Genomic DNA, 11,917 nt, shown 5'->3' with positions numbered 1-11,917 from the left:
TGTACCAACGCTCTCCACCATGCTAGGGCCTCGCCCTTAAATGATTGTGACACAAATTTCACCACATCCTTCTCCGCACACCCACTGATGTCCACAATAGTGTCCATCTCATCCAGCCAGGTGATACAATCAACAACACCCTTTTCCCCTGTGAATTCCCGGGGCTTACAAGACACGAAGTACTTGTAGGTGCAGCCCTTGGCACCGGATGCATCAGTATATTCTCGTTCACGACGAATACTATTCTCGGCGGATGAGTGATTATCGTCATCTTTCTTGGGTTTGGAGAGTGGTTTGGATTGTGACTTTGGTTTGGAGGGTGGTTTCGATACGGTTCTGCCTTGAGACTCAGTATATTGACGATCCAGAGCTGCCTGAACAACGTTGTCAATCAGAGCCTTTAATTGTGCGCCTGTCAAATGCACTGGCGCATTGTCGTAGTCATCTTCATTTGTATGGCTATTCTCTCCATTGGGATCCGCCATTGTAATCTTGAATCTGTTACAGAAGATAACAAAATTTTATTCAGGAGCTTATTATAGAATTATCTTTTATGACAATTCGTTAACCATGGTAACAGAGACCATATTTGGTTAACTTATTACTCACTTAATCTTAGGATTTGAATATATCCTATTTTAGCTATAATAATAATATTGGCGGCGTAAAGCCTAATCACGAGGATGTTTTATAATGTTAGCCGAGATTTCAGAGAATCAAAGGCATAGAGATTTGAACCGTAGTTCTTTTATCTCTTTCTGACAGGGAGTCATAGACCACCACTGTCTTTTGTCCTTATAAGACAATTATTACGGCCCCTAGGCACTACACCACTAATGGATGTTTTAATATGGTTGGCCCGTAGGTACTACATCACAAATGGATGTTTTAATAAGGTTGGCCCGTAGGCACTACATCTCTAATGGATGTTTTAACATGATTGGCCCGTAGGCACTACATCTCTAATGGATGTTGTAACATGATTGGCCCGTAGGCACTACATCACTAATGGATGTTTTATAAATGATCATCTTTATTGATGATTTAACCCATGATTTATAAATAATTTATTTGGGTTTTGTAATCCCTTAAAGGATTATTGTATAAGAATGACGTGTGTGATTTTAACGAATCACATCTGCCATGATCGTCAACATGCTTGCAGAGGTTAACAGGGAATCTGAATCTTTTAATTTGGTCGTACCATCTTGGCCGGATCTTAAAAGACACCAGGCTAGGTTTCACTCTTTAAGATTCTTTATTTAGGCAGATCAATTTAAAAGGAATGGTTTTGATTCGTTTCATATATAGTGATAACAAAATGAAATTCATAATATAACATTCCAAAATATTAATACGATTACACACTGCCCTAAATGGGACTTTTAAATAGTACATACCTACATAGAGGTTTAAAATAAGTGACAACTCCACGCAGGGACTAATATAAGATGAGTGTCCATGCAAGGACTAAAAGATAAGTCTACGTAGGGACCGAAATACGATAAATGTCCACGCAGGGACTTCTTTTTTTTAAATAAACGTTACATTAGAACATACATAAGGACTAATGGTCACGTTTCTTCTTCTTGCCCTTTAGTAGGTTTGCCAAGCCTTTGAGAAATCCTCGGTGGCTCTTTTTCTCTTCCTCGAACTCTCTCTCCACACGATCTAGTCGTTGGAGTATCTCTTCCTGTTCAGGAGGAGAAAAACGTGGTTGTGGCGCTTGTTGCGGAACTGGAGGTCTGGGAGGTATTGGATACCCATGAGCTGAGTAGTCCGGTGCTCCCATGTTCCCATGAGCTCCGTCAGGATAGCGTGCATTATATCTAGCCGACACAACATATGGGTCGTGCTCGTAATTGTAGTTATAATGTGCTTGTGACGGTTCGAACGGGTTGTAAGCCGTTGGACCCGTGTAAGCAGGTATGGGTTGGTCGTACCCAAATGGTGGCAAATTTGGTGCAGCTGGTGCGGAGTTCGCCTCCTGTATAGGACTTGAAGGTCCTTCTTCTTGTAGTGGCGGGTAATGGCTACTACTAGAGTGTCGAGGGGTGCTGAAGTGGAAATCCCCTCCTCCTCGTGTGGACATACGAGCATTTGTTCTCCTACGCCTTGGCGGATCAGGCATTACTGGCTGTACCAGTGGCGGAGGTGGTGGCGTAACTGCCACGAAGCGTGAATCCTCGGAAGGATCTTGCGGATGTCGCGGTTGTTGTGATGTCTGTTGAGGTGGTGTGTAGTACCACTCATGTCGGTCGAACAACGCTTGGAAACTATCTGGCCCCTGATAGGGTGTGCCATGGAAGGATAACCCATCAGAGACTTCTATCGGATGCGTGGGCGTACCACGAGCAGGTTCTGTCGGATCCGTATCTTCGTCCATATGATCTTCGGAGAAGTGATCTTGTGGCCCTAGTGGAACAAAACCTGAAGGTTCCTGGATGTAGTCAGCTGGATTAAACTGACCTCTGAAGTATAGAGTAGGGTCGTCAAAATTTCGGTGCGATACCAAACGCTGTAGAGGGATGAAGGAGGGTTGCGGGTTGTTGGGATCATTCTCTGAATTTGGCCCGAATGAGTGCCGGTATGATGGCGCCGAGCTGTGCGAGGTGGAATGCCTCGCAGGTTCGTAAAGATCTCTTCGTCTCTGCGGTTCTTCACTCCTTGTAGTCGAAGGAGCTCGCGTAGCTGAAGGCCCGGCTTCGTGATCGTGATGAGTAACGATCTCGCCTCTGCCTCTTCTTCCCCTTCCTCTACCTCGGAAAATCACTGGCGGCATATTTCCTGCTTTATAAAACTTTAAATACCAATAATAAAAGAAAAAGACAAAATTGGAATAACAATTCGAATTTGTCCTATGTTCTTGTCTAGACTCAAGTATGTGCAATTGTGTCACTGAGATTAAACACGTTAGGATAGTGTTTAATTCACTCAATGTTGGCTCTGATACCAACCTGTCACACCCCGATTTCCACATGTCTCACCGGTGGGCCCGGTGGGGATTACCGTGACGTAGTTGGCAACAATATAGTCAAACCACACAATTATATGAATGCACAGCGGAAGCATAAAGATAAATATAATTCAACCTTTTGAATGTAATATCAAGTGTATTACAGGAGTCGAATTGTATCCACAGGGGATCATAAATAATATAAAGTATTGTTCAGTCAGATACAGCATCAAGTTTGCGAGACTATTCGTGATGCTAGGAAGCTATTACCAGCCAATTTCGTGTAGTACCTGCACTTAATCTTTTTGGGGAAAAATACGTCAGTTTACACTGGTAAATACGTTCAACTGACACATTTGAAAATGTTTATTAAAATTGATTTGAATGCACGAGGCACAAACTCTTTTATAACTTGGGAAAATTATTAGAATCTTGTGAACGAATTACATGTCCTTTTATGCGTTCAGTAGCCCGGATCCTGTCCGGGTTAAAGATTAATAGACACACCACATTGCGTAAAACCGTAGTGTAAAAACCAACGGCTACGTCTTTTAATAATAATAATGTCGACATAATATACCGGGTGTACGCCTACACCGGGATGTCGAGGTCGTGGCCATTTCGTAAAATGATGCCAAGGATATCCGGGACAACGGTCATTAACCCTCCAAAGGCTTTTAAGAAACAAGACTGTTTAAATGAGCCGATCACATTATTCAATTAACCACCTAAGCGATGGAAGATATGATGCTCAATCAAGCGGTATTAATATACCGTAACCCAAGCCCGTATAAGGGAAAATAAGTTAAAAGTATTTACCTTTGCAAGTATATTCCTTAATGGATTACGTCACAGATAGCTTTTACTGGGGCTCCTATTCTGGAATGAAAGTTTTAATTAATCTATTAGAATCCTAACGGGTCTTTATATTAGCCGTAGCCTAGACCGGTTGGTTTCAAAAGATAGATATGGTTTAACCGCGCGAAAAGGCGGAAACCGAGAATGGAGTGTGATTCTGACCCAACAAGTTCAGAGACTTGTTTTATAATTTGACCCATATCGGCTAATTTACGAAAACTAGTTTCGTAAGCCGAACCGTGCGCGCATTAGGCGAAACGGTTAACTATGAGAGTCCTACACTTATTTCCTAAGTCAATATGCCTTAAAGAGGTTGTGGTATCAGTAGGATACCTTCCGTGATGCCCGTAACGAGTTTAAGTTAATATTACGCCCCGTAGGGGTTTTTCGGTCATTTTAAAGACTTTTAAAGAGCTTTTCGAGTTCTTCAGGAAATCTGAGTCTCCTGAACAGTCTATAAAGTTTAAAATACTTTATTTATTATTTAAAATCAGTAGCAACTGGAATCGGGTCAAAAGACCTTGTAGAACTCAAGTTTTGGCCAAAAAGGGCATATTCGGTATTTACCGAACCGTAGCCATAACCGCAGGTTATGAGCAAGGTAAAAATTATTAAAAATATTTAAAATACCAAAAATATTATTTTACTACAGTGGGTAAAAGTTTTGGTGACGAAATCTTGGTCTAGATAGGCGTTACGCTAATTGCGCCGTTTATTACGAAAGTTTCTTATAAATGCGCTATTTAGCATAACTCTCATTCTAGACCTCGGATTGACGTGAAACTTTAAGGACATGCTTATAATTTAGTAAGCAAGGTTATGGTCCGTTCACGTGTCCGAAATACTCGTTTTATTTTAAAAAGGCCGTTACGGTCAATTTTTAGGCGATTAACAGAAATGCGTAAAAGACTCGGACAATTTATGAACCGGTCACAGAGGGTTAAACCATCATGTAACCTGGTCCTAAGAGAGTCCTAAGGCATATCTATACCTCACTAAAACGGGTCAGAACTGAATTCAAAGCAAAAGTCAAACTTTTGCGACATTCGGCTCCGAACCGGGTTAATATAGCAAATGGTCGATTCAAATGAGCGCAAATAAGTTTATATACTTAATATCATGTTTTATGAGTGTCTAAACAGGTTCCATAGCATATACATTACAGATTATCCACAATTCGCAAAAATAGCTTTCAGTTGACTTTTTAAGCATTCGTTTGACTCGACATTTGAGCTAGTTAGAGTGGTGATCAGAGGGAACCCTTTTAGAGGTTTATTACCCACATAAATACCAACTCATAACTACTTTTGATCCGTCATAAGCCTGAGCCATTACGGATTTATTTTGAAGTCAAACCGTATTTACGACGGTTTGGTTTTTAGCTATTTACTAAGTATAATTCAAACTACAAAGGATCTAATGGACTTACAGAAGTTGAGACTTGCTTAGAGAACACAGAAGAAAGCTTGAGAGCTCTTAGGAGTGACCAGAGAAGTGTTTTGAGTTGTGATGAAAGTTATGAACACAATGTGCCTATTTATAGTCAAAGGCAAGGTCCAAGATCATCACACACCACTCTACAACTGATCATGGATGGATGGCATGTGTCCTAGAGAGTTATGGGTCTAGTAGGGGGCATCCATACTTCTGAGAAACCCATTACTCCTTGTTTGGCCGTTTAAATCAGCCAACAGCCAACAATCTGTCGCTGGGCGTCGCTTACGGACCGTATGGCTTCGGCCTTGCGGTCCGTAAGCCATAGGCGGATCATCAGCAATCATTCCCCCTCCTTACGGTCCGTAAGGCATACCCTTTACGGTCCGTAAGGGGTTAAAATAAATCTTTTTAAATCTTTTAGTAATGATTATAAAATCTTGGTAATTAATTACCTGACCTTTCGGGTTTGAAGGGGTAACTTTGCGATATGGCCCTTGATTAATTACAGTTAAGGACCTCGCGTTATTTACCCGCATTGTTAAGCCCTCGGTTAAATTTATTTATTATCCGGAAGGCCTTAAATTATATTATTGATGCTTTTAACCCTTCTCCTACGAATTTGATCATAACTTTCTCGTTTTAAAACGGAACTTCACGAAATTTATATATTGTATTCTAGTGAGTGTATTATACTGTTACAAAGCCTTGGGAACGTTAAAGGGTCACTCAGAGGTATAATTAAACATGTTGACACAGTTAACCCCTGTAGCTTGTAATCTCTCACTTTCTTCCGCGTTTCGCTTCCGTACGATCCATGATTTATTCGTTTGAAGGTACGAGCATCATTTAGGGTTACTATACAGTATATTCACCCTTGGTTGACATTTATAACCCTCGAATTTACATACTTTCAAGGTTTGTCAAAATTAGTCCTTTATTTAATATAAATGCCACGTGTAAACAAATGACACGTGTTAACACATCATTGGACACAAAAATTCGAGGTATTACATAATGTTTGCTTCCAATCTGTTCAAGAACTCAGCTTTAGAATGGTGGAACACTATCCTTCAGTCTAGGGGAAGTGATAGGGTTTATAATATGGAATGGGAGGAATTTAAGAATATGGTAGAAAGGAAATTCTGTCCTCCCAATTAAAAAGAACAGTTAGCAAATAAGTTCTTAAACCTTAGAATGACTGGAGTAGATAGTAAGGGTTATACTACTACATTCTTTGAATATGCTAGAATAGTACCAACCCTTGCATCACCTGAACCAGTGTTAATCTCCCGATACATCTGGGGATTAATCGGGGAGATTAGGCATGTAGTCAAGGCAGCTAGACCCCAAACCATAGAAGAAGCTGTAGAACTAGCAAACACCTTGACAGATGAGTTAGTACGTACGCGAGAAGAGGACAAAAGGAGGAACCTAGCTCAAAAGCTTACCCAGGAATTTCGCTATGGTAATTCCACCCGTAGGAACGTAGGTTCTACCTCTGCACCGTACTGCAAGGCTTGTAAGAAAAAACATCCGGGAAAATGCCCCACTTACTGCAATTTTTGCAAGATACCAGGGCACAAGGAAGAAGATTGCAGGAGGAAACCTAATAATGGATTGTGCTTCAACTGTGGAGAAAAAGGTCACATCAAGCCAAATTGTCCGAAACTAGTTCCAGCCATGGGCAATAAGACTACCAAAAATGCTAGAGCATTTGTTCTGACGGCAGATGAAGCCAAGATGATTCCGGACGTGATAGCCGGTACGTTTTTAGTTAATGATGTTTTTGCTAAAGTATTATTTGACTCTGGTGCATACCAAAGTTTTATTAATACTTCATTTTGCAAAATTCTCAATCAACCATTAACTAAACTCTCACAAGATTGTCTAGTAGAAACAGCAAATGGGGAAACCATTAGAATTTCTGAAATCTTGCAGGGAGCAAGAATAGAAATTTTAAATAAAAGTTTATTTCAAACCTTTACCCAATGAATCTGGCAGGATTTGATGCTGTGTTTGGAATGGATTGGTTAATAGCCAATAAAGCCAGTATTTTATGTGATCAAAAGTCAATTCAAGTAAACTCACCAAAAGGTGAAAAGATCACAATTAAAGGAGATAAACTATCTAGATCCACGAAATTCATCTCTGTGATGAAAACAACAAGTTATATAAGAAATGGGTTTTTAGTGTATTTGATTTCTATAGTCACTAACACTAAAGGAAAAGAACTGAAAGATATTCCAGTAGTATCTCAGTTTCCAGATGTGTTTCCAGAAGAATTACCAGGATTACCGCCAGACAGAGAAGTCGAATTCAGAATCCATCTGCTACCAGGGACAACCCCAATCGCCAAAGCACCCTACCGATTGGCACCCGTAGAAATGCAGGAACTGAAAAAACAATTAGACGAATTGTTGGAGAAAAGATTCATACAGCCAAGTTTATCACCATGGGGAGCACCGATTTTATTCGTTAAAAAGAAAGACGGATCGATGCGTATGTGCATTGATTACCGTGAATTGAACAAAGTCACGATTAAGAATCGGTATCCATTACCAAGAATCGATGATCTATTCGACCAGTTGCAAGGAGCTCGATTCTTCTCGAAAATCGATTTAAGATCAGGGTATCATCAATTGAAGGTACAGGAAGAGGACATTCCTAAGACCGCGTTCAGAACAAGGTATGGCCATTATGAATGTACTGTCATGCCATTTGGTTTAACCAATGCCCCAGCCGCATTTATGGACATGATGAACCGAATATGTAATATTTGGATAAATTCATAATTGTCTTTATAGATGATATTCTCATTTACTCTAAGGATAATGAAGAACATGCAAAGCATTTGCACGTACTTTTAAGTTTATTAAGGAAGGAAAAGCTTTACGCTAAATTTTCAAAGTGCTAGTTTTGGTTAGAACAGGTACAGTTTCTTGGACACCTAGTCAATCATGAAGGAATTCATGTGGATCCCACCAAGATCGAGGTAATTACCAAATAGAAAACCCCCGAGTCACCAACTGAGATTAGAAGTTTCTTAGGATTGGCCGGTTACTATAGAAGATTCATTCGAGATTTTTCTAGAATAGCCATTACTTTAACTAAGCTAACCTGTAAATCTGTTAAGTTTGAATGAGGACCGAAACAGGAAGAAGCTTTTAGAATTCTTAAGCAAAGATTAACCCATGCACCCATACTAGCGTTACTAGAAGGAACTGAAGACTTTGTAGTCTATTGTGACGCTTCTAAGTTAGGTTATGGATGTGTGTTGATGCAACGTCAAAAGGTTATAGCTTACGCATCTAGACAACTTAAGAATCATGAAGAGAATTATTCAACCCATGATTTGGAATTAGGAGCCATAATTTTTGCCCTTAAAATTTGGAGACATTACCTTTATGGTAGTAAGTTTACCATTTTCACCGATCATAAGAGTTTAAGGTATGTCTTCGGACAAAAGGAATTGAATATGAGGCAAAGACGCTGGATGGAAATTCTTAGCGATTATGATTGTAATAGTATCATGCAGGAAAGGCAAATGTGGTAGCTGATGCTTTAAGTCGAAAGTGTAACATTTGTGCTTGTAATCATTGTGAACAGTTCAGTTATCAATAAAACAATGTTATTTTATCCCAATGGTTGTTTGGTTGTGTTTTACATTTTTTATGTTTTAACTTTTGTTTGATTTCAAACTCTACATCACTTTCTGGAGCATTATACGCAAACTGGTGCGTAAACATACTCAGTTTAATGCGACAAATACTCCGGAACATCAACATATACTCAACATACCTTAAATAACCTTTACATAACTTAGAAATAAGTTTTGAAGGCTTTGGTATAGCAAAAACAAGTTAATTCGCTTACAGGGACTAAACTTGACAAACTGCGAAAGTATGCCAATTTGAACTGTAACGAACATTCCAGAACATTTCCATAAGTCAAACATACCATAAATATCCTCTACATAGCTTAGAAATAGGCTTTGAGGTGTTTGGTATGCTAAAACAAACTTTTGGATCATTCAGGGACTAAAAGTGTCAAAAAGTGCACAAGTTTGCACTTTCACGCATAACTTACGTTCTGAATACATCCGGACATCCAAAAATTTATGTAAGCATCCTTATATTATGCCTTAGTGTTTGGCATGAGAAAAATCCATTCGTCGCGTCATTTGGATCGTCTTTCACACTTATGCGCATTCCGTCGTAATTAAGCGAACATCGCGACCGTACGGCCAAACGAACCAACATCCGACACATTTTTGAGCATGTTTCATGTCCACAATGTTTAGGCATCATTTTAGGGCCTTAAAGTTGGCTTTACGGGCCTTAGAAGTGTCGGAAATGGCTTAAACACGCAACAGGGACCAAAACTGTCATTTTTCAAAGTATGTGCAGATCAGACGGGCTCAGGCGGCCCGCCTGAGTTTTTGCATATCCTGATGCGGGCCGCGTGGGACTATCAGACAGATTCAATATATGCATTTAATGCAGTTGGCCTTTCGTTCGATCAAGGGGCGATGCCCTTTCACCCAATCAAGAGCCAAGGGGCATTTTCTGACTTACCACAAGAATTTGACAAGTGTACGCTCGAGATCGCGGCACGATATTCGATAAACGATCCTAACGGTTCCACTTTTCCTATAAATACCCCCCCCCTTTTGTGTAAAAACCCACAAGAATCAGATCTAAAGCTCTAAGTTGGAACCATTGTTTCATACCTGAGCTATTTGATCTAGATTAGCACTCGGGGACCCTCCGTAAGTCTTCTTTCGCTCTTTTATTCGCTTTTCGAGTCCGAAAGTCAACGTTTTGTTGACTTTCTACATTGACCAGCTTATGGTTGATGCGAAGTTCATAGAACTTCATAACGTGAGCGTGATCACGATGGTTATGGTCCGTGGTGACCATACCTACTGATTACCCGTTATCTAGGCTCAGTGACGAGCCGTAGTTTCGGCCAAAATGTGCATTCTTGCATATTTTGTAACCAAACTACTCGTGGGCATCAAAGCCGTTTGTTTTGATGTCAAACCTGATTTCAAACTTAGTTAAGCATGTTCTAACATGCTTAGCTCGTCACTTTTAGTTTAGTGCTTATATAGGATCGTAAGGTAAGCGATCTAAACCATCGCTTATACTTTCGAACCCGACCCATTTGGTCGATCATTAGGATCCGACCAAACACATTGGGTGACCATAGCTATAACCTTCCGAGGTTATACCTTGTGGTCGCTATATTAGGCGTTCCGAACGCGTTCTACGCGAGCGACGCGTTAGGGTAGCATAAGCTACCTAAACGGGTCGTGATGGACCGTAAGCACTTAGGTTAAGTTTCATTTTAGTATGTAGGCTTTGTTAAACCATATTACACGAGTCTCCATACTCGTTTGGTTTACGAACCCGCGTGCTATCCGATCCTTCCGATTTGGTCCGGTATATTAACATAGCTACCTATTAGGTGCCGTTGATATTCCGTGATCTTTAGCACTATCTGGTTATTATACAAGGAACTCAAAGCAATCTCAGGTGAGTACATTGAACCCCTCATTTACTGTTTTCTAAACATTTTGGGGTGAAACACATGTGCCTACTTGTTACCTTCATGCTTTCCATGTTTTCACATCATATACCTGCTATGTTCGTTAGTACATTATAGTACATGATTTCATTACATTTCATGCTATGTATGCCCATTGTGTGCGTACTTAGTACATTGATTTACATTACATTTCTGTTGCATATGTTTACTCAGCATATGGACACATTGATTTACATGAACATTTCTGTAGCATATGTTTACTCAGCATATGGACACATTGATTTACATGAACATTTTTGCTTCGTATGTTTACTTAGCACACTTAGTACAATTGTTTACATCACATGCCTTCATTTTGTTATGACATTTGGTTTGTTTAACATGGGACAATACATTCATTAACACTAGCTACGCCGTTCGTTAGTAGGTAGTGGTACCATAGGAATTGACAACTCCCATTCCTGAAATCCTGGGTTTGATAGGATTGGAAGGAATGACCGAATTCGATATACATAACTTAGATAAACCTTTAATTTGTTTAAGGGTTTATCGCCGCAGTCTCAAGGCTTGGATGTATGCATAGTTTACAATACCGCATAAATGTTAATATCAATAGAGCATGCATTTTCCACAGAACATAACGTTGATTTAAACCACGTGTTACTTCAACGACTTGTTTTGTGCATTTTACATATGGTTTAAGTTGAGACATTTCGCTTACCATACATGATACATTTTGGGATGCACATTACATGATTTACATTGAACGTAAACACGTTGACATTGACATACACATTTGGTGGTTTACATTTGAACATAAACATTTGACATGGTTTACACAATAACACTTGACATTTGGTTTACACATGAACAATTTACATGGTGGATTGGTTTGGGTAAATGATTTAAGTAACGTGGCGTATGTAATATGATACAAACATGGTGGATACGTCGCTGGTACTTCCTATATATAAATGTTTGTATAATATTACATATCGTGGCGTTATCAAAGCCATTTCAGTTTAGACACATTACATTTTACATAAATAACATATTCTTCACAAGACATTATTTTCACAAACAACTTATCTTATTCAACTCATTTTACTTGGTTAT

Source organism: Helianthus annuus, chromosome 10, assembly GCF_002127325.2.
Source record: "Helianthus annuus cultivar XRQ/B chromosome 10, HanXRQr2.0-SUNRISE, whole genome shotgun sequence".
Lineage (NCBI taxonomy): Eukaryota > Viridiplantae > Streptophyta > Magnoliopsida > Asterales > Asteraceae > Helianthus > Helianthus annuus.
Note: the sequence above shows the minus strand (reverse complement) of the source record.